Source organism: Perna viridis, chromosome 10 (genome assembly GCF_037379345.1).
Source record: "Perna viridis isolate PV_CMFRI_1.1 ecotype Kerala chromosome 10, ASM3737934v1, whole genome shotgun sequence".
NCBI classification, from domain to species: Eukaryota; Metazoa; Mollusca; class Bivalvia; order Mytilida; family Mytilidae; genus Perna; species Perna viridis.
In genome coordinates, this window is record NC_142454.1 from 18,839,869 (window position 1) to 18,849,529 (window position 9,661).

A 9,661-nucleotide genomic window follows, 5' to 3' on the forward strand; every position below is an offset into this window, starting at 1 on the left:
TCAAAGAAACTTGGACTGATTTCATTTTGTTTCAAAGGAAAGCTTGAAAAGCTTTGGTGAAATTGAATATGAAACAAACATATCACTTATTTTAAGAATTATGTCCCTTATCTTAGGTCTACCTCCTTAATAATATTGTTTAAAATTAATAGTTTTATCTAAGCATAAAAGATATTCAATGAATACAATAATCATGAAAAAAGTCGACAATATGGCGATGGTAATCATATAACGTGTAGTTTATTCTATAGTTTTTCAATTCCAAGGATCCGTGTCTCACTTTTGTATCATCGTACGTAGCCGTGAAGACACAATCCATTCATTAAAATAAGATATTACATTGAGTTACCTGTATTCTACACAATCTGACACAAAGTAAATATTGCATCCTTCAAATATATGATGCATCTATGTTGCATCAAACTACAAATGATCTACCACAAAGGTCATGATTTTTAGGACGTTGTTGAAGCAAACCTACCGGGGTCCTTATTAAGATGGAGTGGATGATATAATCTTTTTGTAGCCTTAACCACATGGGAAATAAAGATCAAATCATAAACTCAGTATTGAATGATAGAATCTTGATCCGTTCATCCTTAATATGGCTACAGATTCAACTACCGTTAATGCATAGCGTTTGGTCCCTTAGAAACAGTTATTAAAGGAAAGTAATCAGAAAATATCTTTTCACCAAAGGTCATGAGTTGCAAGACAATAAATTACTTTAACAGTGACTGATTTTTATTCCCCGATCAGAGTGGCTAGTTCTAGTTATCACAAGGAACAATAATGGGACTTTAAATTCTCCAGGGTAGGTTATGTGTTATCATTAGACTTAACTATTACTGTTTTTTTAACACAACATGTGTTTAAACCTCTTTCTTTATGATAGAAAAAAAATTCGATGGCTTAAAAGATGAAACAAAGGAAAAAACAAAAAGTAGTTGTCATTTGAAATACATATAACACTTTAAATGACATTTACTGTTTTATCGTGTTTTATTTGCAAGTGACCAGTGTATTGAAATCGCGAAATATTCTGGAGGTCCGGTTGCAAACTACAATAAAACCAGGTTAAGTTTTAATTAGCATATTCATTCTCCTTAAAGTATTGTTACCAACTTGTAAAAATACGTTTGAATTTGATAATGACAAATACAAGTTACCGATAAACGGTCAAAATATGGAAAACAGGCTCAATAATGGGAAACAGACTAGACCCAATGTACAAAAAAAAAGAGTCACAATAGTCCAAGCATGAACAAAAATGGTTCAAATACAGTTTAGAATCATACAATATGGGATTCATGGCTAAAAAGCCTACATATTTTTGTTTTGTTTAAAATGTTATCGTAAACAGAAATTTACATGTGGCTTTTTATATAACCCGTGCTGATAGAAGATTAAAAAAACTAAAGAATGCACTGTAGAATTCAAAATAAAGAGAGATAACTCCGTAAATGACACTAAAACACAATAAAAACTGTTAGAGTTTTAATGTGGATTATCTCATAAGAACAGACAGGTGCGATTGAATAATTATAAATTTCATCATTTAGACCTATAAGGCAACTAAGTAACAAAAATAAAAATGTGTAGGCTTTTTTTAGGTGTACAAAAACACAAACAAAAAGAACAAAACAAAGCAAAACAAAAAAAAAAAAATATATATATATATATATATTATTCTACTAATTTATGTCATCTGATACACATGAATTCCTAAATCGTTAAATTGTAGTTCGGTGAAAGCATGCGAAATTTATTCATACTAATTCGTACATGTAGTACTCTTTAAACAGATACAGTAAAATACAGTGCTATGGATTCTTCCTTCAAATAATTGATTTTCATCTTTGCAAATGATACATCTCAAATTTTTAAAATTTGATGGGATTTGTCATGTTATAAACTAGCGTGTCATTTCCCTTGCTGCCAGCATGTATTTGTAATTTATATTGATTTTTGTCCATTACAGCGAGGTATTACACAATCACAGGAATTTAACTTTAATTATGTTCCACATTAAAGAAAAGTATAACGCAGATTCGAGCAATTTTCATGAGCGCGTATATACATGCTGTACCTATTGAAATATAATAGATTACAACGCCAAAATTTAATCATTTCTAATGGCAGTTTATTTATAACTGTTTTTAAAGATATTTCCTAAATGCAGTTTATCAGAACTTATATAGATTGTGCATTAAATAAGCATTTTGCAAGATTTATCGTTCTTGATTTTGTTTGATTTGGTTGATTTTAGTTGGAGATAAATGTATAAAATGTTCTCAAAAGTACAGATCTGAGTATGAAAAAGACAACTGTTATGTAAAAACAAAGGATATGTAGATAGAAAAAAATATAGTTTGTTCAGTATTTTTTTCCACCATGAACCACTTTAATATGGACAGTGTCTAATTTTTATATGGACTGGTATCTAAAACATTTGTCCCAAGAAGTTTTTCAGAAATAAGTATTTTATGACTTTCAACCGCCTACAATTTACCCCGTTAAACGACTTTCCTGTGTATGTTTTATAATAAAAAATGTTGAAATTAACAGGTTCATATGTTTGTATGTACATAACAGTAGCTTAAGGCTACTTTAATCTTACACTTTCAGTGTTTGATTGTTTTCTTTGTTTAAGGCCTGACCAGTTCACGTAATGGGAAAGTCAAATATGATTCAAAAGAGAACCGTTAAACACTAACTGTGCACATGTTCTACGGTTATCTTTTGAAAGAATTATTTCTTGTACTGAATAAAGAAACAAACAAAAAACGAAAAAAAAAACAACAAAAAAAAAAAACTGTAATTTTTTCGACAATACCGCAAACACATGGCATAAGCTTGCCAAATTATAACTACGCTACAGCATATCATATACTGATTCATTAAGATATTTAAAAACCCTTGAGGGAATCACAAAAAGAATTATAGGATTGAATCCATGGGATTAGACCATAAATGATTAGAGTATTGTTAAAAATTTACCAATTCGCTTTAACTCTGTTATTCGTTGTATTTGTAGTGTAACAAACGACAGATATATTAATTATTTAAAATCATTTATATTACCCCTAAGTTGTCCATTTCTGAGTATCCAGCTGCTTTTAATACTTCAAGTGGATTCTTCTTCTCAATCTTCACTGACGATTTAACAGGTGGTCTGTACCTCTGAAACCAGGAGCAGAGTGAAAAATATAGATGTTGGATAGTGTTTTGTTAAACCTAATTCAGTTGATATTAATTGTCGCCAAAAAAAATTGTGACAAAAATATATTAGTCACTCCTTTTGAATATCTGGCATTCGGGATTTGACTTCTTTATTGGCAGAAAAAGACACATTTATTAATGCTTAACTTCACTATAACCACACACATGGATAAAGCTTTCCGGGGCGTACCAAATGACGTGCTTCAAAGTGCTTTAGACCACAGTCGTGGTAAAACGGTGGTAAACATATATTGCCGACATCTAATTCATATGACGGTCTTTCTTCGACGACATAGATACATTTCACAAAACATTTTGGACGTCACAACACAGTTGTGCTCCAAAACTGTCGGCATTTCATGCAACACAGGCTTCGTACAAATATATGAGGAAACAAGCCCTACTAGATTCGAAATAAATCTTTGTTCCATTGTTTTACCACGAGCTGGAAATTTATATGGATACTAAATATTGCGACATAAATTACCAATGATAAAACAATAATAAAATAGAGTTTCCGTGATTTATATTTTAAATCGTCATGCATCTAAGAGGGACAAAATCTAAAAAGACGAACATTTTTGTGTTTCCGTCTTAAACTGTGTATGATAAATTCAAACAAAGCGATACTCATGGCTATCACAAGTCTTCCAATAAGAATGTGGAAAATACCTGACACGTTACTTAAAGTCAGTGGATTTTTTTTGCTGTCCTGAATAAAACAGAATGTTAAATAAGTTCATAGGAAGCAAATGCAGCTTGCATGTTCAATAAACATTTCAATTTTACTTTTCTAAATGAAAAAAATATATTCTAAGGTAATGCATGATATTACATGCATTCAACTATGTCCATGGATAAAATTTAATTTACCACAGTTAAGCTTCTTGAGTTGGTTTTCGAAATATGATTAAAAAAATTGATGACGAATAATATCTAGTCAAATAAGTTTCAATTCATAGTTACTTCCCTTTGCAAAAAGCAGACATGGGACGACTGAAAAGGAAAGATCAAAAACCTGAAAATAAGGAATAAGCTAGGAAAAAAACCATCACAAAACAAGAACAAAAACAAACAAAAAACAAAAACAAAAACAAAAAAGCAAAAAAAAAAAAAAAACATTGAAGACAATATACCAAGTTCTTATCTCTGATTTCATTTTGGAATTTCAAATTAAACCTTGCTGTCAGTACCACATTCTCCTTTGTCCTACCACCCATCTTTGTTCGAGTCTATACAACACTCCCTCCTGACTAAGTTTTAGTATAACCAATGTAAGATTTTTGCTACTTGACAAAAAATATACGTGCAGTATGAGTTTAAAATTTTATTTAATTATATTTCAAAGACTGAAAAGTAACAATAGATACGCGTAGTCACCTTTTGAGTCTCTTACTCTCTTCACGCCTTCATCGTCAGAATCCTGCATGACTGTCATAATTTGCTTCCATATATTTCCACATTTTAGCAAAGGTTGTTACTGTTGATTGTGTGGACTCATTAATAATTGTATAAAATGAAATAAATTTTGTCATTTAAATTAGAAATTTAAAATTGCCAGTTCAAAACAGGCGTTCTTTAATGAAAATAAAATATTGAAAAGAATGACTGGCCGTGAATTTCTTTACTTCATTTTATTATTGGAAGCGTCTAGTCAAATCTGTTTGCCTTTTTGACGCCGTTTTACTAGTGTTTCTCTATATCAAAACTGTTTATGCATTAAAGTTAATATTTTGTATCCATTGAATATGGTAATCGAATGTCGGTTCGATTAAAGCCAGATTGAAATCGAAATGAAACTTGAATGTAGTGAAGATACTCACAAAATCCATGGATATTTTCATTTTGAATGCAAAAACGTGATCTCATATTCGCTTTGATAAAACCACTAAAGAATTCTATTATTAATTGCAATGATATAGTTACCCTAAAGTACTGTTCAGTAGCGCCTTTTTTATAGCCACCATAAGCAATTTTGCTTTGTTCTACCAAATCATCAGCACCACGAATTGGGGTAAGTAAACGTTCTATGGTCAGAAAAGCCGCCAGGTTGGCTGTGTACGAGGATATTAAGATTAAGGTAAAGAACCACAATGCACTACCAACCACTCGACCCGATATAGATCTACAAATACAATTTCCGCTTTTGTTTTTTTTGTTATGAATTTGAGTCTTTTTTTCAGAATTTAGGATAGTTAATAGCAGACAACGAGCATACATTAAAACATTTGATTATTGTTTATTTTTTACTGATGTCAGAAATTATTCTTATGCGATATATATTCTCTCCACAATTTTTTTTTAAATCAGGTTGTTTCATCTGTTTTACAATATAAGGGTCATTGCATGAGTATTAGGATATATTATCCCTCGTAGTATATAATGAATAAAATATTATTTGATAAAAAGAAAAAAAATTCTCCCTGGACAATATTTCAGAATATCATTTGAATTACTGAATACAATTAGAATATTGTGTTTTACTCGTTGTCATATATCATCGATCAAAGTACCTTATACATGTATCAATTGATCGTACATGTATACAGTAAAAGATGTGACAAAGTTGGCCCATTCACAGACTGTCATATATATTAAATCAATTAATTCTTTCTCTCATTTGTAAAAATGTAAATATATATCGACATTGGAAAACCGACTGGTACAGATGTTCTCAGTTACCTTTTGTATAAACTAAGTGGATTACTAACGACTCACTATGAGAACCACATCTATAAAATATGATCACTAGCTTGTTAAAGCATTATTGTACACTATTGCGTTTATAAGTTTGTATGGACTTTCTATAAAACTTACCTAGAGTAACAATGTAAGAAATTTAGAGATTATTTTTGGTATGCATCCAGATATTGATATTTGCCCAAGATTGGTTGCACTTTTCATGCATTGTATTGTCATAGGCAAAAATTGTAATACGGTAAAATGACGTTTTTAGCATCAAGTAAACTCATGAGATGAATAGAATTACAGTTTACAAAGCTTTGAGTAAAAGATCAATTAACAAAACTTACAAAACATTTAACGTAACTTGACTTCAGAAAACATTTGTAAATAAATATAAACTGCATCTTCGTTTCTTGTTTTCTTTTTTGTATATAATCGTTGAGGGAAACATGATTTATTTTACTCAGACGTGTCAGAAAAAATAAGGGTATGAATTAAAGTAAAGCAAACTACTCAAATATTGTTAAAATTGACTAAATAGAAAAATATATTATAAACCTTTCAAAACATACCAAATATTGAATATAGATATTGAATTGAAAATGTGTTTCAAGTACACATTCAATTGCAAATCCTGCCTATTCGCACATAAACCCACGTTGTCCATGGGAAAAAAAGAGAAACATTTTGTAAGACGTGTGAACAATGGTTTAAAATGTTTTAAATGTGAAAGTGCAGTGTACGTGCTGTGTTGTCTGAGAGATCAGAAGTAAACATGTAAAAATGGGTTATAATCTAAGAGGGGAACTTTAGAGCCATGTTTAAGATTCTTAAAATAGAAAACGTAGCACTCATGATGTTGATCTTTCATCTTATTACTTACTAACAACTTTTTATTTGACACTCATGGTGGTAAAATTAACATATGTAAAGACATTTTACCACTTAAAAAGAGTAATTTGCTTGAACATAAATAGTATTGTAACGGAAACAGTGACATTGACTTATGGCAAAAAGTAATATGGTTACTTATTTTTTGTAAACGAATTTTGCACAGTAATACAAATTAAACCAGAAGGATGAACGATCACAAAATCACATTTTCAAACCTTTGCATAAACGAAACACTTACATAGAGTAAGATCAAAACTGTAGACAATATCGGATTATTAGGTTAATCATAACTCGAAACAAATGTGTATTTGTAAACTGTTACAAGTTATATCCTTCTATTATGGATTATTCTTAGTATAGGATATTAAAAACTTTATTATTAACAACAAAAACTACTTGTTTTAGTTTTAACCTTTGCGCATTAATTAATGTTGTTATGAATAAACAACAATAAGACATAACAACGACACAAACAGGTAAAACAGTAAGGAAGAAAAAGTATGTCAATGAGATGCAGCAAAATGTAAATCCTACCGACACGTTACCATCTAATCACATTTTACGTTAATGTAATTTTACAACATTAAACCTAACTGTTTTAGTATTTTCTATAAACGCTTAATCGTGCAAATACCCAAACACATCAAAAGAGGAAATAATACTTTAAAGTTTGAGATCGAAGAATTGTCAACGTCAACGTTCAGTTATCGGGGATTTTATCACTTTGTTGTCGGAACCTATCAGAGTTTACATGTGCTTAAAGGTGTGCTTACACTTAATGAACACCTTCCATTTGGGGACATCGGAAAGTGGTTGTATTTGCCTTTAGGTTACACGCTGGTGCATTTGTTGCGTTTTACCATATCGTTTTTTTTTCTACATTTAAAACTGTACTTTCTCAAACTAGAAAACCTAGAAAATCAAATCATCTTAAAAGGGGACCCCTTTAAAGAATATATGGTAGACAAAGTATTATTAGTCGCAAAATGTAATAGCCACATAATTTAATTGATAGAGAGAAAAATTGAAAATAAGTGTCAGCTTAGGCTAGTTGATGTACAGTAAAGGACATGCAAATACTGTTAAATACATACATACATAAATCTTTTTTTTACCGGCATGCAGCTACATTCATTCAGGTTATGATATAATATACAGACAAAATGGAGGTTTGTTAATTGTTTATTTACACTTTCATGAGCAACCATGGGAATATATCAGATCCCTTCTGCATCAGGGCACCAAGAGCAAACTATAATGTGTTTGAAAAAGTAAAAGTATTCGATTGATCTCGATCTCTTAAGTTTTCAATCACTCTCCATTCGTATGAACTCCATCGACCTACGAAGAACAAAACAAGACTGACCGCCAGGAATCCAATCATAACGCAAATCCAGACGATTTTGTTAAGGGGGTCCATAAAGGAGAAAGCGCCAGGTTTTTGTTTGTCAGGCTTCTTGTACATTATACTTATTCCCATTTGCATAAAAGGCGTGGTAAAATCAACAACTCTTTGTCTAATTCCTGTGATAGTCAATGAAGCCAGTGCTAGGTCTGTTTCCTAAAAATAAAGAACCAAAACCGAAAAGAAAGAGCCGTTTCTGAAAAAAAAGGACAAAAACAATTGTAGAGTGTAAATTCGTATGAAAAATTATTTAGATTTGTTTGCTTAAAATATACTGAAACGTTTTTTGTTTCGATTGATAGATAAACACAAAAGAAGTGACTCTTTAATTATTATTAGCACTTGACAGCGCGAAAATCACAAAGCGCGAAAATTGATACCAATTGCAACAAATATTAAGTAGCAGTCCGCCTAAGAATCATACAATTTTCACTGAAAGTGATTTATTGATGTCAGATATTTTATCCAAATTGACTTTAAATCAGTTGGGTATATAAGAAAAAAAAAACAATGAATAAAATAAAAAAAAAATGCAAAAAAGTTTACACCGTTACCATAGCCACAACCACTCCTTATCAACCACCTATTTATGGTCTAATAATCACAAAAATGTCACAAATTGAATGTATTTTTTATTTATATCTAATGGTGGAAATTTACCAAACTAAACAATTATATAAATGAAGTGTGTCTTATTGAAAACAATTTACAATAAAGTACAAAGCAATCTGATTGGTTAGGATCTGGTTACCATAGCAACCAAAATTCTTAATTTCTGACAATTTGAAATATACGAAAATAAGCTATGTTTAGACCCGTTTTGCTAACAAGAGCAAGAAGATATTATCCAAATGTTTGCATGGAGGTGTATAAGATGCTCTCCACCGAAACATATCAAAAGTAAAAATATGTAGCATATCTTCGTTTTTTTTGCTGATTTGGACCTTAAATCACTCCCATAAAGACTTTTCTCCTTCTTAACTCTTTTTATACAAACTTTGTCCAGACCATAACTTGTTTGTTTTTTGTTTGGGCAGAGTGCTGCAAACCAGGTTGGGAGACCTTTGACCTTTGATTTTTATATCAAGGTAAAATAACTTACAACTTTTGGCAAAATACGATACACAATTTTGTTTGTGCCATTATTTTTGGTCTTTTTACTTGGATATCTGACCTGTTTGACATTTAAGTAAATCACATCAAGTTAGAGTGAAATGTTCTAGATTGGATGACTTTTGACATTGGCCTTCGACTCCAAGTTCAAATGACATACACACTTTTGTCCGGGCCATAATTTTCTTTTGTCTTTTTACTTAGACATCTAATATTTGGTGTGGGGTTATGTTTTCTCAAGGCGAGGCGCCTCGTACTAGATTGGTTGACATTTGAACTTGACCTTTGTCATCATGGTCAAATAAAATATCAACGTTTGACTTGATGAGTGTTAATGAGGAC

The 9,661-nt window shown here is 30.9% G+C and overlaps 1 pseudogene; it reads right to left on the reverse strand.

Annotated features, from left to right (window-relative positions):
• Positions 1-992: 992 nt before the first annotated feature.
• LOC148604831 (glutamate receptor 1-like) lies at positions 993-9,391 on the reverse strand (annotated as a pseudogene).
• Positions 9,392-9,661: the final 270 nt, after the last annotated feature.